Genomic DNA, 25,532 nt, shown 5'->3' with positions numbered 1-25,532 from the left:
TAGTTCATTTTTCTTCATTTGTTGTGTTGAATGTTTGTCGTGCCCAGGGAATGCTGGCTGGCCAGAGCTCGCTCACTCTGTTGTCCTAGGAAGTGTTCTTGGCTGTGGGCACGCGGGACCTCGGGTTAGGTCCTGGAGTGGGCGCCTTGGCAAAACCTGGGTTTCTGGCAGGAGCGTCCACGGTGTGCGTGTGCAGGTGTGTGAAGGGGTGGTTCTAGAACCTGCCTCACGGGCCAGCGTGAGGCCAGAGTGTGAGCAGTCATCCGGGCCAGTGCTGAGCATGCCATGTGCCCTGTTGGTCTGGTGCCTTCCAGATGTAAGTTTCAGACGTCGCCCCTGACGGTTCATGCTCCTGGGGAGGCTGGGGTGAGCTGGCCTCCAGGCTCCTGGATGTGGGGACTCCGGGTGGTCAGCGGATCCGGCATGTTGGCCGCATTCCGACGGCCTCTGAGGGCTTCCTCTGCCTTGTTCAGGTTGGAGGTGGAGGAGGCGTGTCCTGGGCAGATCTAGGCAGATTTTAGCCCAGTCTAGGGACCCCAGGGAGTGTAGGGCCCCTCCCCACTGCCCTTCAGGAAGGACCAAAATACCAAAAATAACCGGGGAGGAGACTGAGTGGTCTGGCTGAGGTCAGAGGCCCACCCACGGACCAGTTGTGGTGTCCATAAGGATTAGAGGGCGTTTTGGTTAGAACAGAAGAAACGGTAATTTGCCAGCAGCAGGGGTGACCTGGTTACCAGATGAAGACGGGCAGTCACAGGAGACCAGCCAGAGCGTGAGCCCGGATAGACACAGAAGGAACCCCCTGACGGCAGGCACGGCAGCGGGCGCTGGCCCCGTGGAGATTCAAGAAGTGCCAGGCATGCGTGTTGTGTGCTTTCTTCGAGGTGGGAGTGCCTGTCCTCCCCGTGGACCGCGGAGGAAACCGAAGCTCAGGGAAATTACATGGCTCACATGGCCGGCCTGAGGTCACGTGGCTGGCGTGCAGCTGCTCTGGGTCGTGAACCTAAGACCCGGCCCTTGGCCACCCTGCCGTGTGCCCCTGTGCCCTGAAGATTGCGGCGTGGCCCTGGCGGCCGTGGGCAGCGGTGCCGCCGTGTATCCAGGTGCGTGCTTCCTGGCCGCCACAGCGGTGCCCGCAGCAGTGGCACATACGGCCCAGCACAGAGGTCCCAGCTGACTTCAGGCTTCATCTGGGGTCACTTCCTCTCTCGTGCCTTCCCTGCCCCGGCCTCCATCCCGTGTGGGCAGACCCCGTGACTCCCACCGGCCTCCCTGGGCAGGTCTGGCCCCCGGAACAGGTCCTTCCTCTGCAAGGCCAAGAGCCTCTCGGGCAGGAATTTGTCCCCAGGTTGTCCTCGTGTCCTAGCACCTGACACAGGACGGCTTAATACCTGAATGGGTAACGTGGCCCACTGTGCGTCACCCCTCGACACACACTTGTGCTATTTCATCCGCGAGGGTCTGGATGGGATGGGAACATCCGTGTGCCCGCAAATACCCCACTCGCCCAAGGGCCCCTCAGCCTTCCCTTTCCCCCTGCACCCCCAGCCCCAGGCCCCTCTGCTTCCTCTGCCGCCTGAACCCTCCTGGTGGGAGCCTTTGCCCCTAAGCAGGGTCGCGTGTTACCCGGGGAGGGGCGAGGGGAGGGGTAGCCACAGATCCACAGGGTTTGATGAGGAGGCTGAATCTTTGGCTCCTTACACACGTGCCCCGTCTGGACTTGGCCTTCGTCTGCCTGTCCTCTCCTTGGGGAGCCGCTGCCCAGGAGCCCCCTCCGGCCTGGGAGAGGTAGAGCGAGGCCCGCCCCTCCCCTGGGGCTCCCGGCCTCCCCCGCCCCCCCCCACTCCCCCGCGCCTGGCCAGCATGGTCACCGCCAAGAGGAAAAAGCTCAGTGACGGATGCCAGGGAAACGTCCCCACTCTCATCCCCTCCCATTAATCACAGGCTACCGGGGCGCCAGGCGCCTGTTTAAGACGCACCGCTGGTTGGAGGTGAGCGCAGGCACACCCAACCTCGGCTGTTAATCTGCTCCCGAGACAGGCTACCGGCCTGCTAATCACTTGCTATAATTACAGCCCCAACTTTGCACGGGGAATGCTAATTGATACGTTGATGGAGGGGCTGTGCACGCCCGGCGTCCTTCTCCCGTGGCCCCCAAATGCCAAGGTCACGGGATTTGGCAGGGCTGATGGTGCATAGAAACGAGCACGGAGGGTGGAGTGGCCGGCTGCCAGCAGCGGCCACGTGCCTTGCCCCTGCCACGTGCGCTGCATGCTTACGGGGCGGGGGCGGGGGCGGGGGCGGGGGCGGGTACAAGTACAAGGCGGTCCACACTGGAGAGTGAGGGCGGGGCTGGGTGGGCTGGGGCTCCCGGCTTCAGAGCTGAGGCGTCCCGGTGGGGAGGCCCTCCTGGCTGCCTGTGCTGTGGCCGTGGTCATCCTGCCTGTGGGACGGGCTTGGTGGCTTTTTTCCACGAACCCCTGTCCGGCCAGGCAGTTCTGCTGCTCCCTGCACTGCTGGGAACTCGGCTGGCCGGTGGTAGAGCCGACCTCTGGTTGTCCCGAGCTGTGTGAGGCCACTCTGGCCACCACCTGGGGCCAGCAGGTAATTTTACGGATGCCCCTTCCATGGATTCCTGCCATTAGGCTTGTTTCTCTGCCATTGTAAAAGGAACATATGCTTGTTAGAAAATAATCTGTTTCCAGGCTTTCATGCTCTTCAGTAGGATGGGAAGGGTTTTTGCTGATTGCCTACTGCAGTGCTCATCGTGACAGTGGGGGAAACTGAGGCTCAGAGAGGGACGGAGCGGCCAGCCTAGGGTCCCTGGGCCAGTGGGAACCCTTCTGGGACCTGGCTCCTGCTTCCTCCGGGACCCTCCCGCCTTGGCCTGGAGCTGCCCACCCTCTTGGCCGTAACCTTAGATTCTGGCTCGGGTGGTCGTGCGGGGCCTGGAGCGATGACCCGGGTGGTGGTGTGGTGTGGACGAGCCCCATCAGGCCTCTTGGTGGTGAGGCGCCTGTCTTGGCCAGGACGCTCCTTAGCGTAAAGGAAGCTGGCGGGTAGTTGGGGTGGGGAGCCAGGCTTGCGGGGCATAGGAACATCTTCTTAATCTGCATGTGGCCCTTTAGGGTCCACAGGGGCCTGGGGCCCAGTTGAGGGCATAGGAAGGACTAGGGGGGCCCTCTCTGTCCCCAGCTCATCTCTGCAGGTCTTGTGTGTGTCCTGCGTGAAACTAGAGGGGCCGAGCCCTGTCTTCCCCTACACTGCCGGTTGGACGTCCTCTGACCCTCTTCTGTGTCCCGGCTTCCGCAGGACCCTTTGCCTCTCGCCCCAGAGGCGACCCCTGCAGCTATGTGGCACCGTGGTTGAGCAGCCATCGGCGCCTGGCCTGGTAGGCCTCACCTGAGAATCAGCCAGACGCTTTTACAACCACCGCCTGCTTCCCGGGACTCTGCGTAGGTTGGTCTGGGGAGGGTCTGGGCGCAAGCGCCCCAGGTGTTTGGGTGTGCGGGCAGGGCAGCGCCCGGATGTGGGCTGAGGCCCGGTGATCTGAGGCCGCTGCGGAAGGTTTAAAGCTGTGGTGGCGAGGGAGGGGGAGGGGGGCACTGCCCGGAGACCCTGCTGCGGCGGGTCCCCTCACTGCTCTGCCCCCGCTGTGCCGCTGCAGGCCTCACGGAGGGCTGGCTGGGCAGGGTGGGGGTGCCCGCCTCCACCCGGCACGGTCATTAAAACCCCAGTCAGCTTCGGCAGAGCCAGAGCAGCGCTGTGAGGCCCGCGGAACAGAACGCAGAACGCTGCAGCGGGGTTACTGCGGAGAGGGGCAGGGAACAGACGGGGAAGGAGGCAGCTGAGGAGAATAACAAAAAGGGAGCCGGTGGAGGGCTAGAAGGGCACAGCAGCCCCTCCCGACAGAGGCAGAGGAGCCCCTCCCGACAGAGGCAGGGGAGCCCCCTCCCCCCTCCCAACAGAGGGAGGGGAGCCCCCTCCCAACAGAGGTAGAGCAGCCCCTCCCAACAGAGGCAGGGGAGCCCCCTCTCCCACCCACCCAGAGGCGGGGGAGCCCCCTCCCAACAGAGGCAGGGGAGCCCCTCCCAACAGAGGCAGGGGAGCCCCCTCCCAGCAGAGGCAGGGGAGCCCCCTCCCTCTCCCAACAGAGGCACAGCAGCCCCCTCTCTCCTCCCACCCAGAGGTAGGGGAGCCCCCTCCCATCCCAAAGGACAGAGGGAAGGCAGGCACAGGAGGTCTGGGGCCAGTACTGGGTGGCTCAGGATGCCCCTGAACCCTAAAGTGGCCCCAAGTCGGAAACTTCTAGCAAGGAATGTTGCCCACCTGCCCCAGCCAAGTGATCACCCCACCGAGGGTCCCTTTCACCCTGGAATTTGCTCCTGGGATGGACTGCACACCCCAGTGGTGGCTCCAGCACTGCCCCCCCCCCCCATACCCCCTGCCCCGTGGAGCCCTGATGTGCCAGGTCAGAACCCCATCGTGGTGGCCCCAAGGAATGGCCAAAGGTCAAGGTCCACCAGCATCAGGAGTGTGGAGCCCAGGCCACTGAGGCCGGTGCTGTGGGGAGGGGACCCCGAGATGGGCAGGGGCCACTGCCTCTTCCCCATGTGAGACTCCAGGCAGCGTGGGCGTGTCAGAGCTCTGACATGTGTCTGTTTCCCCAGCTCTTGTTCTTTGGGGGACATCTTGAGAAAGGGGGTCTGTTTGCAGTAGGAGAGAAAGGGGCTGGCTGGCTTGAAACAAGAAATGAGGCCCTGGAAGCAAACTCTTGTGACTTTAAACAAGAAGGGACAAGAAGCGGGTAGGGCAGAGAGGTCACCTCCAGAGCCCACGGCTGCTCCCTGGTCATTCACCTCCCGCGGCTCTGCCTGGGCTCCACCCTGGCCTCCACCGCTGCCAGCCTCCTCTGCTCCGTCCTGCCCCAGTGCCCAGCAGAGAGCAAACACCCAGGGATGCTAGCTAGCATCCCCTGGGTGGGGGGGCTTCTCAGGCAGCTGCTTGATAGCCAGTGACAGCCCAGAATGCCAGTCAGGCTCAGCCTTCACTGTAGGCCTCCTGTGATGATGTGGCCAGTGGAAAAGTCGAGAGACGTCAGCCCTTGTATGTCCCAGGCCCTGGGGAAAGGGTTACCTGCCTCCCTGGGCAGCATCAGAAATGGTCATCATGCTTTTCTGCCCTCCCCTCCTGGTCCATTTCTCCTCTGTGACCTGATGCTTTCGTTCTGCCAAGATTCGCTGAGCTGGCAGATGGGATCCCCGCCCCTGCACCCAGCTGCCCAACCTGTAACAGACAGGACAGAGCGAGGGGCAGGGTCCGGCTCAGTGCCCCTGTCCTCAACATGGCCTTTCTCTTACTGGCTGGGGCTCAGGTCTTTGATTCCTGGCTGAGATGCTCTGTGGGCGCCGCTGGGACGTGAGGCTGAGTGGCCCCCAGCTTGGGAAGTTTGACAGCACTTGGAACCCCAGGAGGGGCCGGGACATGGAGGTCACCTGAGCCAGCTTCCTGCCCAGCGGGCACCTGCTTCCCAGCTCCCCGTGACAGATGGCCACGCAGCGGCTCCTAGAACGTTCCCGGGATTCATGATTGAGTGGCCCCGGGAGCCAAGCGACAACTGAGAGGGCCGTGCCTTCTCCACATCTTCAGAAGGGTCCTGCAGTCCAGCCGGGCAGGACTCTGGCACCTTGGGTCCCTCCCAGGGCTCTCCACCCTCCTCCTGCCAACCCCTCCGGGTCCCCCTCTGCTCTCATGTGGAGGCGCCTGAGAATTCCTTTAGCCGCACAGGGCCTGCGGGAGCTTAGTGTGTGTTTTCTCGTTCTTTCTTCCGCAGTCTGGGAATGTTGGCAAGTCTGCCATGTGCATTCATGAGTGCGGTGGGGATGAGAGTGGGGGACGGGGTGGCGGGCTGGCGTGGAGTCGGTCCGCTGCCCCCTGTGGGCCGTTGTGACCTGGGCTGATGTGCACTGAAACAGTAAGGGCAAGGGGACCCGTGGGGCCTGGGCGGTGCCTTCTGCAGACCCTCGTGGCCGTGGCGACGAGCATGCTAATGGTGGGTGCTAACAGAGCACCCTGGGTGGTGCCCGGGTGTAACCCCCTCCCCCGCCCCCGGCTGCCCCTCCTGGACAGCTTCGGGACCGCTCTCTCCGTGTAGAAATGCACTTCTCCGCCTGCCCTGCTCTCAGATGCCCGGGCTGGGGGTGCCTCAGCTCGCCGGGCGTTGGCCCATACTGGGCACGTCGACACCTCCCCAAGAACCGTCTCCTTGTGGCAAACGGCCAGCTTTGTCACCAGGGAAGGAATGCATCAAATGTGACTAATGGGGTCGAATCTAACCCCACCCCCACACGCGTGTGCACGCTGGCATATGGTTTGGGCGTGGTTGGCTGAATAGCGGGCGCCCGAGAGGCAGCCAGGCCCTAATCCCCAGCGCCTGCGAGTGTGACCTCACATGGCAGAGACGCCCTGTGCCGATGTGAAGGGAAGGATCTGGAGGTGGGGGGAGTGTCCTCGGTTACTCAGGTGGGCCTGAAATACAGTCACGAGTGTCCTTATGAGAGGAGGCAGGGGAAGATGTGGTCCACACAGGAGCGTAGAGGCCGTGTGATGGCGGGGGCCGCTCTGTGGCCCCGTGAACCCCGCAGCGCCGCCGAGCCACCAGAACGGGGAGGAAGCCGGCTGTGGACTCTTCCCTGGAGCCTCTGGGGGCAGCAGGGCCCCACCACACCTTGATTTCAGGCCCCGTGATGCTGCCTTCCGACCTCTGGCCTCCTCTGTGAGAGAATAGACTTGGGTTGTCCCGAGCCACCCGGCGTGGGTTCGTCTGTGGCAGTCGCTCGTCCGGTGTCCTAACAAACCACACCACCCCGAAGGCAGGCGAGTTACAGCGGACGTGGGAGTCCTCTCTGGTGGCCGCTCTCTTGACTGTGCACGAGTCAGTCACGGATGGTTTCCTCTTGTTCCCCCTCTGCAGGTTTTGAAATGGGGACATGTCATGCTATCAAAGCTTTAGTGACCTGGCAGTGACACATGCAGGCAGCCCCTGATGGGGTAGCTGCAGGTGAGGTCCAGGCCGGGGAGCCCCTCCCACTGCCCCGCGGGCCCCAGTCCTGGGAGCTCTGTCACGGGACGGCACTCAGGAGCTCCAGGTGAGGGGCCTGGCCAGCCACAGCCTCCACTCCTCTTTCCTCGACTGGAGCCACGAAGGCGGGTACGCAGTGAGGGGTCGGGAGAGCAAAGGGAGCTGCTGGTGCTACCTCTGGGTGAAGGGTTTTGCGTCCCTGTCATGCCCCAGGAGGATCCCCTAAGGCCAGCACCTTCTTTCCGAGAGCTCCCATTCTAGCGGCTGGCTATGACTGAGTTTGTGCGAGCCAGGCAGGGGACATCCTGCTGGTTGGCTCCCAGGAGAGGGCGTCCCTCCCTGTTCCCTCTCCCCCGATTTTCCTGGTGGATCACTGCAAACATAGCAGGACCCCCATCTTCGCGGCCGCGGGCCTGCAGGCGTGGACTGGCACCGTCTAATGTGGCCTCCGTGACCACGCCAGGCTGCTGGGGCTGGAAGCGTGGAGGGTTTGGGCTGAGATGTGCCGCACGGGATCCTGAAGACTGAGTGTAGGACAAAGAAGGTAAAACCTCTCCGCGATCACTTTTGTATGGGTTATGTATTGAGATGATCGTATATTGAATATAGTGTGTTGGATTTAAAAATCATAAAAGCCACTTTTGCTTGTTCCTTTTAATTTTTTCTTTTTAAGAGTTTCAGGCGCTACTGACTGAGCTAGCCGGGCAGTTTAATTTTTTCTTTTTAAATATGGCTATCGGGGGCTCCTGGGTGGCTCAGTCGGTTCAGCGTCTGACTTTGGCTCAGGTCATGATCTCGCGGTTCGTGAGTTCGAGCCCCGTGTTGGGCTCTGTGCTGACCGCTCGGAGCCTGGAGCCTGCTTCGGATTCTGTGTCTCCCTCTCTCTCTGGCCCTCCCCTGCTCGCGCTCTGTCTCTGTCTCTCGAAAATAAATAAACGTTAAAAAAAATTTTTTTAAATATTACTTTCTTATTGAGGTCATGGGTAAATCACTATGATGTCACCTTGCATTTTTGTAATAGTTGTACGTTATCGTGGTAAGATACACGTAACATAAAATTTACTCCCTTAACTGTGTTTAAGTGCGTGGTTCAGGGGCATTGAGTGCATTCACACCATGTGCAAACTGTCTCTGGAACTTTTTCATCTTCCCAGAGCAAAGCTCTGTCCCAGTTAAACAACAGCTCCCTGCTCCCCTCCCCCCAGCCCCTGGCGCCCACCATCCTACTTTCTGTCTGTGCATTTGATGACTCTAGGTGCCCCATAAAAGTGGAATCACACAGTGCCTGTCCTTCGTGTCTGGCTCATTCTGCGGAGCGTAATGTCCTCAGGGTTCATCCGTGTTGTCAGAATATCGTTTAACGTCAGAATATCGTTTAACGTTGTCAGAGCCCCTTCGTGTAGCTAATCTCACGCTGCTCTCACATCCTGTAGATAGGCTTATTCGTCCCATTTTGCTGATGAAGGCACTGAGGCTCATCATCCAGGCTCACTGGGACAGGCTTAGTGGTCACATGGCCTGACAATGGGGCCATGACTCTGATTCTCCGACCTCCTCCACGCTCTGTCCACTTCGCCCTGGCCGGGTGACACTGGCCTGTCCACAGCTTTGCCATCGCGACCCACTCCGCTATTTTAATAATGACTGTCACACAAGTGGAAAATAAAATCAGTTGTGGAAGAAAACCGTCTCGTTTTAAGTATCTCCCCTTGTCTCCCTCTCCCCCTCCCTCGAGATGAGGCAGAGAGGTTTCTAAGAATAACTACAAGTGATGGGACAGGTCAGTTTATAAATACTGCATAACCTGAGATGATGGGTCCAATTTGAAGCCTGTTGACAGTGAGGCTTTGAAGGATGGGTTCCAGGCGGGGTGCGTGCGTGCACACGGAATACAAATCAATAATTTATAAGGAGAAGGGCATGTTATGCAAATTCAGGGTATGGGCGTCGTGTCTGCAACAGTTAAATGCTGGGATGTCACCGGGGGGAGGGGGCTGAGCTGCGGGGAATCTGCAGCCCCTCAGCTCTTAAATCCTCTCGGCTCTCGACCTGAAGCCGGCACGGGAGGGGACTCGGCAATGAGAGTAGTCTGTCCCCCGTGGGTCTGGTTTCCGGGAGCTGTTGGACATCTCTGTTCTTTGGAAGCTGTGAAGGTTCCACAGGCAGGAAGGAGGGCTGGAGCACCTCAGATGCCCTTCTGAGGTGTGGCCAGAGGCTCCTGGTATGAGTGGGAGGAAGAGCCCAGGACCCTTCGCCAGCCAGGGCAGCTGTGGCAGCAGCCTGAGCCCCACCCACTTAACTGGTTAATCTGTCTGCAGGGCACCTCTTGCCGGCCGGTGCATGTTGCTTAACCAGCCTCATTACTCTTGTGCATTTAGCCGCTCGGAGGAAGATAATACCCTTCAGGTTTGACCCAATTTTAGTTTTTGTTGTCATAACCATGGAAAATTGACCTCTGAGCCCCTCGGCAGCAGGACTGAATGGGTAGTGATTTACGGCAAGTGTGTGTGTGGGGTCCCTGATGTGCTGGCGGCGGGGAGCGGGGAGAGGGGGGCGGTTCTGCCAGCCCTGATCTCCACTTAGCAGCACTTTCCATGACAAATTCTCATCCTTCCCACCGTCTGAGAGCCCACACCCTGGAGATTCTGAAAACCACGTTACTTTGATTTCAAAAGTAGGTGGATAGACGGGTGTACAGAGAGGCAGATCCCTAGCACTGGTGTCCGCATTGCCAGGATGTGGACAGGACAGCTGCCCTTCCCTCCGTGGGAATGACGGTCATCCTCCTCCTGGGCTGTGAGCTGTGATGTCACTTCCTGTTTCTGATGGGGAAGCAGGGGCTGCAGGCAGGGAATTCACGTGGATTGCCTGCAGAAGTCTCTCCTTTTCTGACTCATAGGGGAAACATAACTAGAAGTCACATGATGCCTTTTGGTACAGAGAAAGCAGAAGGGGGATAGGAAATTGAAGCAGGAAGGGGTGTATCAGTTTGCTCTGCTGCATAACAAGCCACTCCCAAATCAGTTGCTTCAAACACCAACCATTTCCTTTTATTTTTCGTAAGCCCGTGGGTCCATTGGAATCAGCAGAAGGACTTCGTGGTTCTGCTCTAGACTGGGTTGAGTGGGGCAGCCCTGCTCCCTGTGCTCTCCACCCCGCCCTGGGACCAGGAGCCCAACCATGGCAATGGCAGAGGCACAAGAGAATGAGTAAAAACATGCAAGTCTTCTTCTGGGCTAAGCTTCGAAATGGCTCACCATTTCTTCAGCCTCATCCTTTGGCCAAATAAGTCACATGACTGAGCCCAGATTAATGGAGGGTGAAAAAGAGGCTTTGTCTCTGTAGTAGGAAAAAATTGCAGTCGTGTGGCAAAGGGCATGAAGCCAGGGAGGACTAGAGTCTCATTGATGCACACCACCACGGTTGGTGAGGAGAGCTGCCTGAATCTGCTCCTGCTGACAGACGTGATGGAAGCCGTTGTATATTTAGTGTTTACCATGGACCAGTCGCTCAACTAAGTGTTCTGTGTACATGATCCTATTTGTTTTTTATAGTAACCTGGTAAGAAAGTTGTTGTTACCCACTTAATAGGTGGGTAAACTGAGGTTGGGAAAGGTTAAGTAACTTGCTCAGGGACAGTGACAGGGCAGCCAGGATTTCCATTCAGGTTTATGTGACTTCCAAGCCCAGGCTCAAAGACACTCCACCCCTCAGTCTTTGTAGTGCCACCTCCCGGCCCTTGCTCCTGTTCTGGACCTTCTCCTCCTCTTACTGGGTTTATTTTGTGGATGGGTGGATGGGTGGATGGATGGATGGATGATGAGTGGGTGGATGGGTGGATGGATGGATGGGTGGATGATGACTGGGTAGGTGGATGGTTGGGTGGTTGAATGGGTGATGGGTGGGTGGATGGATGGATGACGAGTGGGTAGGTGGGTGGGTGGATGGATGGATGGATGGATGGATGAATGGGTAGGTGGATGGTTGAATGGATGATGGGTGGGTGGGTGGATGAGTGGATGAATAGGTTGGTGGGTGAACGGATCAATAGACAGAAGAGGAACAGACAAATGGAGGGATGGCAGATGGACAGATGGATGGGTAGACAAATGAAGTCGATGTCTCCAGTGACCGCAGCTTCTTTCTGATGTGTACTTCTTGTCTCGCCATGCCATTCTTCTTCCGGGGAGGTCTTCCTTCCTCGTGGAGCTCTACGTGAGCCAAAACTCATCTGCTGGGTAGTAAGAATGCCACGCAAAGGACCTCAGAAGGAAAAAAATCTGGTCCCAGGAAGGCAGATTTCATGGCCAGGGTCACTCAGGGAGAGCAGACTGGAGACCACAGCAGGGTCCAAATCAGCCTAGGCTTGTGTAGAAAGGCCAGACCTTGGTCTGTGTTCCTCACTCAGAAGACAGGGCAGGAGGTGGGCAGAAGAGCCCCTTGCGAGTTAGGAGTGAGGAAGCTGGCTGTGAGGACCCTTGCTTCCCCGTCCCGCTTGTCTCCCTCTGCTCTCGTCTGACCCTCAGCATCAACAGTGAGTCCAGCCGTGAGCCTTCTGAGCCCTCCTGCACATTGACTTCACCGTCTGCTGCTTCCAGGGAGGCCTGTCCAAGGCCAGGGCGCACTTGCTGCCAGAGCGAGAGTCGGGGGGCCTCTGCGGTTCTGGAGCGGCCGGTCTTGCCCTGGGGGATCTTGGGCAGATTCTGCTGTCGCCAATGTGTTCCGGAGGGGAGGGGCAACAGCTGCGGGCACGTCCCACCCGTGGTGTTCGCTGCCGCCGACCCCCTGCGTGGTGTGTCCCTTCCTCCCTGATCCTAACCAGCAGAGGCCCGACGTAGATCCTGGTCCCTGCCCCACGCGTGTAAGGCAGCCAGTCGGGCGTCTGGGATGAAGACTTTCCTGTCTTGTTACGTTTCCTCCCTTTCTCTTCTTCCTGCAAGAGAGCTGACCGAGGCTTTGGGTGGCACGCTGGCGGCTGTCGCCTTCCTCCCACTGCTGGTGGAAACCCCCTGGGGCAGGTGTCTCAGCCTGAGCGTGGGACACATGCAGTATCATTGCACTGATTATTGCCTCTTCCCAGACGTATTGATCGGGCTTCTGTCTCTGACTCTGGCCAACCGAAAGGCTCTGCAGCCCATCAGAGCCTTAGGGACTGAGAGAGTGGCTTTGACTCAAGATGTATTATCAGCCCAGGAGGTGATTTCTTTTTTTTAATTGAAAAATTGAGAGTAGTTTACATATTGTGAAACGTGTGGCTCTTCGTACAGTCCAAGCCGTTTTGACAAGCGTGTGCACCCAAATAACCCTCACTTACATGGAGATGTGGAACAGTCCCACATCTCCAGAAGGTTCCTTGATCTGGTAGGGGGTGCGAAAGTACCTGAGTGGGATGATGCTGTACAGGTAGGTGAATGAAGGCTTGGGCTCCAGCCTTACCAGGACTCTCGTGATGGCCTCGACCAATGCAGACCCATGAGAACCCAGCTCCTTTGAGCTAACAGACTGGTGGAGAGAGGGCAGCAAAGGGACAACCAGCCAGGAGAGAGGTCCAGGGCAGAAAAAGGGCCCGCAAGGTCATTGGTGCATTCCTCTGCTTCCACGCAGATCACACTCAGGTCTCCCAGGAAGAGGCCCCGTCTCACATGGCAGGCACTGTTCTCGAGAGCCCAGACCCACACAGGGCAGATAGACGCCGAGCGTTCATGCGACAGTGTTGCTGAGCACCTGAGACCGTGGGTGGGAAGCTCAGAGGTGGACGTCGCTGTGCCTCAGGTTGCCAAGGAAAAGGGACGTGCGACGCCTTGTCCTGGGCAGGGGTTTAATGCCACGTCCTGCCAAGAAATCCTTCTGTGCACTGTTTCTGCCCCACATCCCTCTTGCTGCGTCCTGTTCGTGTTCGCCTCCTGTGCTCAGGGCAGGTGGGGACAGCCGAAGACCAGTGCCCACACCAGGACCAGGACAGGGTTCTCCTGGTGGCTAGAATTTTCCCAGAGCAGGGCCCTTGGGGAATTCTCTCGGGATGGTTGTGCCATGCAAATGTTGTCACAGCAGTTGACTCCATGTATATATAAATGTTTATTTTTGAGAGACAGAGAGAGAGAGAGAGAGACAGAATGAGCGGAGGAGGGGCAGAGAGAGACAGAATGTGAAGCAGACTCCAAACTCTGAGCTGTCAGCACAGAGCCCGACGTGGGGCTCGAACCCACAGACCACGAGGTCACGACCTGAGCTGAAGTTGGATGCTTAACCGACTGAGCCACCCAGGCGCCCCTGCAGAATATATTTTTAAAGCACGTTACTGGTTCAAGTTCTTCTCCCGTGCTCAGGCTGGAGCTGTGAGCGCTGTGCCCAGGGAGGGAGGTGCGGCCTTGGAAGGGAACATTTGAAAAACTTGCCTGACCGACTACATCTGTGTGTGTGTGCAGCCGGATGGAGGTCCGGGGCCAGTTCTGGGACCCCAGGCCCCAAAGAGACCTCTGTTTCTGCAACACAGAGCCAAAGAACGCGTCTCCACGCAGGTGCCCTGGCTGTCTTGACCCAGAGGCACCAAGGCCCACCCTGAACCCCTCCCACCACCAGCCCCGCAGGTGTCCTGAAGGGACAGCCCTGCCGGCCCCCAGGCCCCGTGTTCCCAGGGAGGGCATCCAGGAGTTTCTACCCTGCCCTCCCCATTTCTCTCCACTGCCTAAAAGTTAGAATCCTATTAAGGTCGCGATTCCCTACATTTGTGACGTAAAGTCAGTCTCGGAGAAAACTTGGGCTGTTCAGCATCAAAATCCTATTACCGAATGCCATGTTTCCCGTGCGAAGATACCTGGTGCCTGGGAGATAAGTGCGAACGAGCTTCTGAGTGCGGCCGCTGTGCTATCTGCCCGGCCCAGGCTGCTGGGGAGCCCGCCCCTCCCCCACCCTGTGCCCCGCCCCCTCTTCTCTGCACTTCTCCCCCCCCCCCCCCCCCCGCCCCGCCACCACCTTCTAGGTAGCTTCCTAAGGCCTCACGGTGCCAGCAGAGAGAACCAACTAGAAAGTCCCTGTCCTCGGCCGTGGTGACTTCCTTTCCCTGGTGCTACCCAGGAGGGTGTCTGTGAGCCGGGTGCCTGGCCTGCAAAGGTGCCACAGAGGCGGAAGCAAGGGGATGGGAGGTGCTGAGGAGGGGCTGAGACCCTATCCTGGGCACGGGGCTGTGCCAAGGTTACCAGGGAAGCACGTGTGGCGGTTCACTTGGGGGACGTGCTCTACCGCAAAGCTCTGTGGACAGACAGCCAGGGCTGACGGAGGAGGCTTATGGGGTCCGCTCTAGGTTCTTTCCCTGCGCCCTCCTGTCCGGCTGGTGAAAATCACGACCTCCAGCTCTGTGACCCCTGGTGGGTTCCAGACCCTGCCCTCTGGCTGTCTTTGTGAGAATCCGCCTGCCCACCCGCCGGCAGGGCAGGACTGACTCCTCAGTTGGCCTTGTGATGCCTTCAGGCCGGGGCCACCTTTTCTCTTGCCACCTGCCCTCAGCTGGCCAGGCAGTTGGTCTGAGCCCCCTCCTTCAAACTGCCACTCTGCTGCTCCTTCTTCTCGAAGCTGGTCACACCCCAGCCCGCTCCCACCCTTCCTGTGACCACAGCGCTCTGTGCAGCCCTGCACAGCGTCCAGTGAAGTGTATTGTAATTAGTGTTTAAATCATGGCAGTGTGCACCCACGCTCCTGGCCAGGCCCGAGTGCTTTGCAGGTGAGGAGCAAAAGGGGGCCTGTCACCGCCTGTCTGGCGGGAGTGGTCCCCTCATGCGGGAGCCCGGGGTCTCTTGGGTAGGGGCACAAGGTAGGGGAACATCATTCTCCAGGCCTCACCCCTGGGGCAGCCCCATGCGGCTGCCTGCTTCCCCACTAGACTCTCGACCCGAGGGCCCGTGTGAGATGCACCCTCGGTCTCCCCCAGCCCAGCACAGGGCGTGGCACAGCCTCCCCACGTTTGTTGACAAGGGTGGGAAGGGCCCCGGCTGGGTTATACCCTCAGGGTCTTCGCTCTTTCCTCCCCTCTCCCAGCTTTGCTTCCCTTCCCAGCCAAGGCTGTGGGCCGTGGAGGGGGCCGTGGGAAGGGATGGTGTGTCCACCGGGTAACCTGGGCCACTAGGTGTGACTCGGGGTTTTGGTCTTTCCATTCGTTTATTCATTCACTTTTCATTCATCCAGCAAATATTTGAGGACCTTGTATGGCGGGCGCTGGGTCTACGGTGGTGAACAGAACAGGTATCCGGCCCTCAAAGGCCATGATTGAGTAAAGGAGCAAATTAAAATGTAATTACAGTTTAGAGCAAGTACCACAAGGGAAGAGTGACGTTGGGTGGGGACGATGTCCGGTCGGGCGGTCGGGTCAGGCCTCTCGCTGGGGACGTGGTCTCCACTTGAGGCTGAGAGGAGCTGGGGGGGGGGGGGGGGCGGGATCCTACAAGGAAGTAGCGAGCGAGAAGGGCTCCCTTGGGGGACAGGGGACCACTGGGTCCCTTAGAAATCTGGTCCCTGCCACTTTTGAAACTCTGGATACCTTCTCTTCCTGGGGTTTCTGTGGTGTTTCGCAGCCTGTCTCCCTTCTCTGTGGGGCCCCTTATTCCTCTGCACAGGCCTCCCCTACCCCAGCCCTGCCTCCCAGGGTTTCCCAGCGTGTCCCTCATCACCTGTCCTGCCCTCTGCGCCCAGCCTGTCCTCTCACTGGGTGTTGCTGTTTGTGCCCTGGGGTTTGGCCACCGTCTGCATCGATATTTGTCGTAACCCCTGCGTCAGGTGTCTGTTGATCTAATGGTGATACCAAACCTTAGTGGCTTCAAACAGCAGTCACCTCTTAGCCCACAGTTTTGGGGGGTTCAGGAGCCTGGGAGTCTCAGCAGCTAAGGTCTTTAGCTCAGGGTCTTTCACGGGGTTCTGGTCAGCATGCTGGCTGTCAGAGGGAGGCCCCAGTTCCTGCCCTGCGGATGGATCTCTCCACGTGGCCGCTCAAGGGTCCCCACGACGTGCCGGTCAGCTTCCGCCAGCATGCGAGCAGACGATGTCATTTATGGCATGATCTCAGAACTGGGGGGCCGTCACTTCTGCTGCTGTGTCCAGCCCCCGGCACAAGGTAGGAGGGGACTGCCCCAGAGGACAGGAGGTGAGGATCGTAGGGGCCATCCTGGAGACGGGTGCCCCAATCCCCAAAGCAGGTGGACTGTCTCCTAAGCCCTACATCCTGGCACCCACCTGCCAACCCCCCCCCCCCCCACCAGATGTCCCAGGGACCCTTCAAACACAACACATCCAAATCTGAACCCAACCCCACAAGCCTTGGGAAATCACATTATGTAATTGTTAATATATGCCGAGCTGTCAAGAATAACTCGGGGTCTGCACGTAACCATATAACAAACTTCCATCATCAGCCCAGCTGAAGCCCCCGAGTCTTTCCCGTCACCCTCGCTGGTCTCCATCCGCCTTATGGGAGTCTCCGTTTCTCATTTGCTCACCAGCGGTAGGCTCCAGATTGAGACTCCTGCCTTGGTTTTTACGCCTTCTACCCCGTCCACACAGGCACCAGAGAGAGCTTCTTAAGACACAAATCTGCATAGTTTCCTGCTTAAAATTCTTCAAGTGGCCGTTGAAAGTCCTTGGCTTGGTGTTCAAGGTGCTTCATGGTCTGGATTCTGACTCACACGGCTGGTCTCATCTTCTCGTTCGTCCAGTCCCGGACCCAGAAGACATCTCCCTGCCCCTCTTGCGTGGCTCCCTACCCGCTAGCTCGCCAGATCCGCCCCTCAGTCTTTAAGACTCCCTCTGGGGCGGGCCACCTCCTCCGGGAAGCAAGAACACCCACTCGGGATGAGCGAGGTGCCTCTCTCTAAGGTTTCCACATACCCTTTGCCTCCGTCACTGATGCTTTATCTGTGATGTGTTTACTGAGCACCTATTTTGTGCCAGGCCCTGTTACAGCTGCACCCAGGAGATCTGCCCTGTGGAGCTTGAGGTCTCTGCACGAGCCCTTATCCCACCTCTGCTGGGATTTCTTGTCACGCCGCCCTCTGCATTGCCACCCCCTTGGGGATGGGCCCGTGAGCTGTTCTCATCTGTGTCCCCAGCTTCTATCACAGGAGGGACTCAGTGGATTTTCAGTGCTGGAATGGTGCTTTGGGGGAAGGGCCAGACCGCAGGAACCGGCCGCCTTAGAGTTCCCTGGGTGTCTGAAGCAGGTGTCTCTGGCTCGATCATTGATTCCTAGACACAGGCACCCAGGCTGATTCAGTGAGGGAGGCAGGGAAAACGCACAGGAGCGCCTAAGAACACTTCGGACCGTGCCCTGGGCCGCTTCTTGTCATCGACAATTTTTGCACAACCCAGCCGTGCAGCTGGGCTGGAGTTCTGTCGCATTTTGGGGACACTTCTGGTCTGGGGCCTGGCCTCATGTCAGGGGTTCTGGGCCCCCAGTGTCAGCCCTGCTGTCACTCGGGTCACACAGCCCCCAGCCTTTCCTGCTTTCCCCGACCTTGGGGAAAATTGCTTCCCGAATTACACCCCTCCATTTCGCAAGCTTTAAACACGGAGCCGGAGGACACATGAGTTACATAAGGGCCTCCTCATTCCCGTTGGAGATGTTGAATAATGTAGCATTTCAACAATACCTAAAGGTGCACTGTTATTATTAAAACACACTGGTGTTAAAAAGAAGAAGGAGAAGAAGAAGTGTAGCTACAGTAAAATTGTCACAGACGCCAGAATAATAAAACCCAGATGATGATGATGATGATGATGATGATTGTTATTTTTGGCCGGAGACAGGATTTCCCAAGCCATGAGGGGAGTCAGGCACGAAGCTGCTTTCTGGCTTGAAAATGGAGGGAGGAGCCTCATTTATTCCGAATATTCCGTATCCCCGATAATCTTTACTATGGGAACAAAGTGCCATGTGGTGTTCTCCCCGCTAAAGACACAGCAAATCCTGCTTTCTTAGTGGGAGTCTTGTGTTAAGCTCGGAGCTTGGTTGTTGGCTTGTGTCTGGGGGAAGCGGAGACCGAGGGGGGTCAGGGAGGTGAGAGATTGCACGGGCACGTGCCAGCACCCGTGATCGGTGCCAGGGAGGGACCGGGGACAGAAGCCGGGAGAAGGGGGCACGCGCGCTTGGCAAGGGGTAATGGCTTCGGAGAGAAGTGAGGGCAGGACGTAGTGCCTGGCCTGCCGGCTGCAGTGCCCAGGGCGTGGCGAGAGAACGGCGTGGTCGGTGGGACAGGTGGCTCTGCATGTTTTGGTGTTTGTTTTGTTCCGTTTTGTTTTAAACGAACACCAAATCCTTTGTCGTTACTTTGAACTTGCCACGTTTTATCAAAGTGCAGCTGATGTGTAACTTTGCATGAGTTTAAGGTGTGCAGCTTGGTGATTGGTTGTACGTACAGATTGCGACGTGGTCGCCACACCCATCCCCTCACACATTCACACGCCTGTCTTCTCGTGATGGAGAGTTTTGAGGTCTCCTCTCTCGGCGACCTTCACGAACATGACACCGCGTTGTGGAGCAGGGTTGCAGCGCTGTGTGGGATTCACGTGGTGGTGGGAAGCGGGGACCTGTTGGCCAGCCCCGCCCCTGCCTCTGGGAACCACCAAGCCACCCACCTGTTTGCTGTTTCTCTGGCAAATCCTCGCGGTTCCTCCCGATTTCCTTTACTTCCCGCCAGGCGGAACTGGTCGACAAAAAGGTTCTTCCCGGCAATGAAATGAGCCAGCAAAGGTGTGGTTTTGGGGAGAAAGGCCCCGTTCTGAGGCGGGCAAGCTGAGTCCCCTGGGATTTGCAGCTGCCCTTTCCTGAGTCTCTCTGGGACGGGGAACAAGAATGTAGGTGCGTGTCTGGGGCGATTGGTATCTTTATTACAGCAGATAAAACAGCGCGTGTGGGCTCAGACGTAGGAGGCTGTTCATGTGAGTCCGTGGAGGAAAGGATCGGGGACGTTCAGCTGGTCCCCCGTCACACAGCTTGTACGTGGTGGGGCTGGAGGAGAACCTGCTGCCCGCCCCAGGGCCCTAGAGCCTCCCGGGGAAGTTGTGGGCTGTGTCCGAGAGCCGGGTGGTCTGTGCCTTGTCCCCAAGCAGGTGAGAAATGGCTCTGAGTTCACGTCCTGAACTTGCAGGGCCTCGTCTGCCCAGACGTGGCCCGTGTGCCAGCAGCAGGCCCAGGGAGGGGACGTCACATGAGGGGCGGTGACACGCCTGTGTTCCTCACCTTGAATCCCATACGTAAAGCCACTTCCCCAGATGATCCTGATTGGAAAGGACTGTTGCCGTCCCCAGCCTGCCTGTAGGTCCCCGAGTGCAGGTGAGTCTCTCTCTTTGGAGATGGGGGAAACAAGCCAGAATGGATGCTTTCCTGCCGGGCCCCTCTCCGCATGGGAAGCGGTAAGTGTGAGGGGTCTCTCGTGGGCCAGCTGTTCACACGCAGAGAGAGAAGGCATTGCCACTGACCCCCACCTCTGGGTATCAGAGACCATCCTGCTGAGTCACCTGAAGGGATGACGGTTACTTCCGCTTGTCGGTTTGGGAATTGTACAGAAAAGGTTCGCCCGTTGCACACGGTTCGCATAGATGTGGCTCCTCCTTCCTTTCGTTGTTCGTTTAACAAGCACCTGCTCTGTGTCAGCACCGTGCCGGGTAGGCACGGTGGTGAGAAAGACCAACCAACGTCTGTCCTCATGGGACCACGTTTAGTCTAGACCATGATGGTGATGATGGTGATGATGTTGGTGAGTGAGGATGATGGTGGTGATGATGATTTGGCCAGGTTCTCCCTCTCCCTTCGGTCCCTCCCCCCCTTCCCTCCCCATCCCTTCGGGACCGACACAGTCCAGCCCTGCAGTGTGCAGAGGACAGGGCCCTCAGAGAGGAATGGAAGGGCCGACTGCCCGGTACTCATAGGACTGGCGTCTGCAGGGTGGCCAGAGGACCTTATCATCCACAGTCTCTTCCAGCAGGAACCCCTGCGGGGGCCACTGCCTATTTGCGTCTTGGCTTATTTTTGCAGAAGATACTTTTCAGAAGTGCCAGTGTTTATTTTTCCATCTTCTCTCCCTAACGGCAAGAATCCCAATAGGAGGCCATTTGGGGCCAGGGCACCAAAGGCAGCCCCAGCCTCCTGCCCCCTTGGGAGCAGAGCTGGGAGCCTGGCAGGACGCCCAGGAGACTTTAATTGGCGGCAGAGGTGGGGGGAGGGGTGGGAATGGTTTGGACAGACCTTCCCTGAGACTGCGCCTTCCCAGCCAGCTCCCTGCCCTTGCCCTTGCCCTTGGTAGGACCACACCTGGTATTTTCCAGCTCCAGGCCCTTCTCCGGTGTCATATCCTTCTGGGGCCCCCACCACCTGTGTCCAGCCTTCCGGGGAAACTTAAGCCTCTGTCCACCCCCAAAGTAATTTTGAGGGCTTCCCCAGCTAAAGCAAGGGGATTGAATCCTGAAGAAGCCGGTCGAGAGGATGGGGAAGAGTCCCGACCCTGGGGTTCTGGGCTTTCGGGGGCCTCAGAGTCCCCCACCCCCTACAGCACGAGGCACAAGGACATTGACGTTGACGGTCAGCAGTTGGAGGCTCCCTGCCTGCCTCTGGCCCCCAGGCTACACTCTGGCAGAGGTTAGAGCCGCGGGTACCTGGCACCGTGTTTGGCATGCGGTGGGGCACAGTGAATGTGGTTCCGAGGAGGGGGAAACGCAGCAGGGGAAGACCCCTGCTGGGTTTGGGACAACAGGCTGTGGCCTTGACCCTGGGCTTCAGCTGGACAGGCCAGAGCCGCCATGCGCTGTGAGCCCCACGGGCCTTCTCATCTCCCTTCCTTCTCCCTTTTCCCGGAGCCGGCCTTGGGGCCTTGGGGGACCTCATGGCAACTTACTTGCCTGGCCTTTTGTCTCTTACCTTCATCTGTTCTGTGAAGAAGGAGGTGAGGCCAGTCCCTCTCCCTGGCAGCTGGGGAGCTGGGGCACCGCACTGGGGTGGGCCCTGTGTCCCTGAAAATCCGGGGGCCGGGGCCCCAGTGTCTGCACCGTGGGCACTGGATGGTGTCTCCTTCTGCGGAGTGGGGAGAACATGCAGTGGCCATCAGGGACAAGCTGTTAAACGGTGGCCCATTTAAGAAAGCAAAGTGGGGCGCCTGGGTGGCTCAGCTGGTTGAACGTCCGGCCTCGGCTCAGGTCATGATCTCGCGGTTTGTGGGTTCGAGCCCTGTATCGGGTTCTGTGCTGACGGCTCAGCCTGGAGCCTGCTTTGGATTCTGTGTCTCCCTCTCTCTCTGCCCCTCCCCTGCTCACACACTCTCTCTCTCAAAAATAAACATTAAAAAAAAAAAAAAAAAAAAGGGAAAAGGAAACAAAGGGCAACTGTACCAATGGTGAGGCCAAGGCCTGGCCGAGGTCGGGCTGCTCACTGGGCTATTCGTCCCTACCCCTGTCCAGTCTCCATGAGCCCACAGCCCATGCTCCCCCGTCTTAGCAAGCACACAGCCCAGCAACATGAAGTAACCTCTCCTCTCTGGGCCTGCGGGGCTCCCGAGGTGGGTGTGCAGAGTCGGCGTACAGGGTGCACAGCTCAGCGTGCGAGTGGGGGATGGGGTGTGAGGCATCACCCTGGAGAAGGTGGCCAGGATTTCAGGAATGTACGTAGCAATCAGTGTGGGGCCAGAGGGGTTTGGGGTCTCTCTGGATTCCTGTACTGCCCCTCTCCCCTTCCCGTCTTTGCTCCCTGTCCCTTGTCACCTTTCCACCTTCCCATCTTGGGTTTACCTGCCAGGGGCACTGTCCACATCTCCACCTTGCTCCCGTTCCAGGGGGTCTGGTGCAGAATGAACTCCAGCCCTCGCCTTTTGTGCCCGCTGCTGAGAATCAAGCATTTGGTTCTAAGACAAGCCTGCCTACCTGCCTTCTCCGCCCCACCAGCTTGGGTCACCACCTGGAGCCTCCTGTACCTGGGGCCCTCTGCGTCCACCTGGCTCCTCTCTTACCTGGGCCCTGCCCCCAGCCGTCTCTGTCACTGCATTTAGCACTGACCTAGAACAACAGATCACACACTCGCTTTTCCCACTGAAAAGTGGCCTCACAGAGCTCGGGGCTGTTTTCCGTTCCCTCCGATGCCCAGCTCCCGGTGCCGTGCGTGGCCTGGGCGGTCACTGCAAAGCCACGTGGTGCCTGGGCATCACTCTGGGAGCTTGGCCCTGCCGTTGGGGATGTGGGTGGTTCTCCTTTTAAGTGACTGGATTTTAGGAAAAGAAACAAACTGGTAGTCTTTCCTTTTTTAAAGCTCCGTCGTGGGGTTTCTGGGGACATGCTGGTGGGAGTCTCTCCACTGAGGCGGGCTGGGGGGAGCCCCTCCGGGCCGGCCTGACTCAGGACTCTGCCCCAGAGCCGGTCCCTCGGGGCTGGCCAGAGAGGATGTCCCCAGCGGTGTTTCTGTCTTGCCTGCCAATGGCACGCACACAGGGTTGGAGTGAATTAAGCCAAGAAAGGACTTTCGAGGCCCAGGTGCCCCCCATCCGAAACAGCAGCCACCAGCCCCCTTGTGTTTCCTGGGAATTCGGGCTCCAGGGAGACAGTGGTCACTCTTGTACAGAAGCCTGAACGTGTGCGTGGAGGAGAATAAGGGGGGGGGGGGGGGTTCGTTCGTTCGTTCATTCGTTCGTTCATTCATTCATTCATTCATTCATCCCCATGACAAATACCGAGTGAGCTCCGACCGGGTGCCAGGCACATCCCAGGCACTGGGGTCCCAAGTGCTCGCCCTCGGGGTGCTTGCATTTCAGGGTGGTGCATCTGTGGGGTGGCAGCTGTGAAGTCCTGGGGGAAACTCAGGGGGCGAAGGAGGAGGGAATGCCAAGGGGATGGCCGTCAGTTTTGATAGGGTGTTCTTCTTGGGGCTGGCCACCTTACCACACATTCCCAGGCCGGGAGGGGCGATCCACGCAGTTACGCAGTTATGTAGGTGCACAGGCGTGGTGCAGGGGGAGGCGCTCTCGTGCGCGGGGCAGCCAGCAGGCCTGGGACTGCAGGAGGTGCAGGCGCTGCGAGGGTCCCGTGGGCAGAGCGGGATTCACCTGGAAGCTGTGCACCCATGGCCCCAGCGAGACCCTGCAGCGTTATTTTTGGCTTTGTCATCTGAGACAGCCCTCCCCCCGCCCCCGCCACCCACCCCCCGCCGCCGAATCGTAAGCGTCAGGGTCCCCAAACCTGGCGTCGCCTGGCTTGTAGGTCACTGTAGCAGCTCTGGGTGTTTCCTCCCAATGACAAAGGACACGGTTGGAGAGTGGCACCACCTTTCAAAAAGAGAGGGACAAGGGAGTTTCAGGAATGATAGCAGTGATGGGCCCTGGACTTTGCAGTGGGTGAGGCGGGAAGTGATGGGACGGGCCAGACCGGACGGGGTGGGGTCAGCATTGGGGGGCGAGGGGGGGAGGGGGGCCAGATATCATTTAGGGGGCATCGCAGCGGGAGGGCTGATGGAGCAGCAGGGGCAGCCCAGCTGCCCTTTGGCGATAGGGTCCCAACGCTTTGTCTTCAGACGGGTTCCCCTCGCGTTCCCCTGGGGTGTGACCTCGGGCACCCCCTCTTCTCTTGTTTGCTAACACCCGTGCTCCTTTGACGTCAAAAAGAAAATGTTTGCTTCGAAGGCATTTAAATCTTTTCCTTTTCTTTTCCTCCAGGTTGAGAATCTGTCTCTGAGAACCTGAAACTTTTCCTGCCGATACGCCGCCCGCCCGTATTTCCCAGCAGCCTTCCACCCCAGAACGTTCTGGAAAGAATCCCACAGGGAGGGGGTCACCTCCCTGCTGCAGCCAAACAGACCTCACCCACCACTACCAGGTAAGGCGCCGCCGGCCACCACACCGATCCTTCAGGGAGGAGGTTGCACTTGTGATTGAGAAACATTTTATTGACCCGAGGGGATTGCAGGCTGGGGACTTCTCTGCTTGCTCGTCTTTCGTGGCCTCAGGGTCGGGATGGCCTCAGGGTCGGGATGGGGAGCGTTGGGGCAGATGCCCAGGAATGTGCTGGCTCCGGTTGGTAAGGAGTGCCTGCTATCTGTGACCTGAAACGTGTCAGCCTGGCGGCAGAGTTATCATCCCAGGAAGGAAGGTGGGCGGGGCGCAGCGTCCACCGTCTGGGTTCAGCGCAGACTGCCGTGGAGGCCGAGGTCGGGTCTGACCTTCCCCTGCCCAGATTTCCCTGCAGCCCGGCCAGCGGCTCTGGTGTCCCCACCTGGCTCCCGAGGGGACCGGACGATTGCTCCATGACACTTCAGCCGTACCAGGAGCTCACCCCACAACCCCAGGGTTAGCGGGTTAGCGAAAGACCGCCCCGCAGGCTCCGGGCCTGTCCCACCTCAGACGCCAGCCACAAGTCTTGGGGGCCACTTGCACTTCTGATGGACCGGCTACAAATTCCCGTGACCCTCCGTGTTGATAATCTGCTAGAATGACTCTCCGAACTTAAGAGCCACACTCACGGTTGTGTTTCCGTAATAAGGGACACACGTAGATGGGACCAAGTCTGCCCTCACCCTGCAGGGTCAGGACAGCTCACCCTCCCGGCACATCCACGTGCTCTCCCCTCACAAAGCTGCCTGAGCTGGGAGTGTCCAGAGTTTTACCGGAGTCCTATTATGTCATTGGCCCCAAGACTGGACTCTGTTCCCTGTCCCTCTCTCCCCTGAGCGGGGAAGTGAAAGCTCCAGCTCTCCAATCAGGGTCCCTCTGCCTAAGGACTCAAGAGTCACCCAGTCAGCGTGAAGTCGGGTGTGGGCATAACAGAGGACATTCCCATCCCTCGGGAGTTCCAAAGGTTTTAGAGGTTACCTCCCAGGAACCAGGGACAAAAACCGGGTACGTTATTACATCACCACGAAGGTCAGTGCAGCCCGGTCCCCACTAAGAAACTGCATACAACTGGAGGGTGGGGCTCATCCAAGGCCGGGCAGGAGGGACTTGGGCCCTGCATGGCAGTCCGCCTCTGTGCTGACCCTTTTCTGGGCGGAGCAAACGATGCCCATAGGAATTCTGGGCAAAGAGCCGAGGACACAGGCTGGTGTCTCCAGTACCCCTTTCGCGTGCACGCCATCAGCTTCTGCATAAGGTACAGGAGCCTTGCCAGGTCCGCACTGCTGCCTTTCTTCCCACGATCCAAATGGGCTCTCCTCTCTGCCTCGGGGTGTCTGGGGGCCCTCTTTTTGCCTAGGGTTGATCATGTACCGACTGGTCCGTGTGCTGTCATTGAACCATACTCGCTGACTCTGTTGTGGAGGCTGCAGCTTGGTGGCGACAAAGCCAAGTCCTTGCCGTGTATCCTCCGCTGGGGACGAGTTGCACGTCTCATGTCAGGTAGCGATAAGGCTATGAAGAAGGGTGGTCAGAGGCAATCGAGGTTGGTAGAGGCTGCTGTTCTCACAGGGCAGTCCGGGCAGGCCCTGGAGGCTGATGGGGGTGAGGGA

The 25,532-nt window shown here is 58.7% G+C and overlaps 1 protein-coding gene across 4 annotated transcripts in view; it reads left to right on the top strand.

Moving 5' to 3' along the window:
• Nucleotides 1–25,532, top strand: part of RBFOX3 (RNA binding fox-1 homolog 3) — a 450,332-nt gene that overhangs the window by 113,096 nt on the left and 311,704 nt on the right. For all 4 annotated transcript variants that reach the window (XM_047833696.1, XM_047833697.1, XM_047833698.1 and 1 more), the window contains exon 2: nt 23,749–23,908. The gene's annotated coding sequence lies outside the window, so the exon portion shown is untranslated. The remainder of the gene's footprint in view (nt 1–23,748; nt 23,909–25,532) is intronic.

Source organism: Prionailurus viverrinus, chromosome E1, assembly GCF_022837055.1.
Source record: "Prionailurus viverrinus isolate Anna chromosome E1, UM_Priviv_1.0, whole genome shotgun sequence".
In the NCBI taxonomy this organism is placed as follows: domain Eukaryota; kingdom Metazoa; phylum Chordata; class Mammalia; order Carnivora; family Felidae; genus Prionailurus; species Prionailurus viverrinus.
This window is presented reverse-complemented; position numbering and strand designations above follow the sequence as displayed.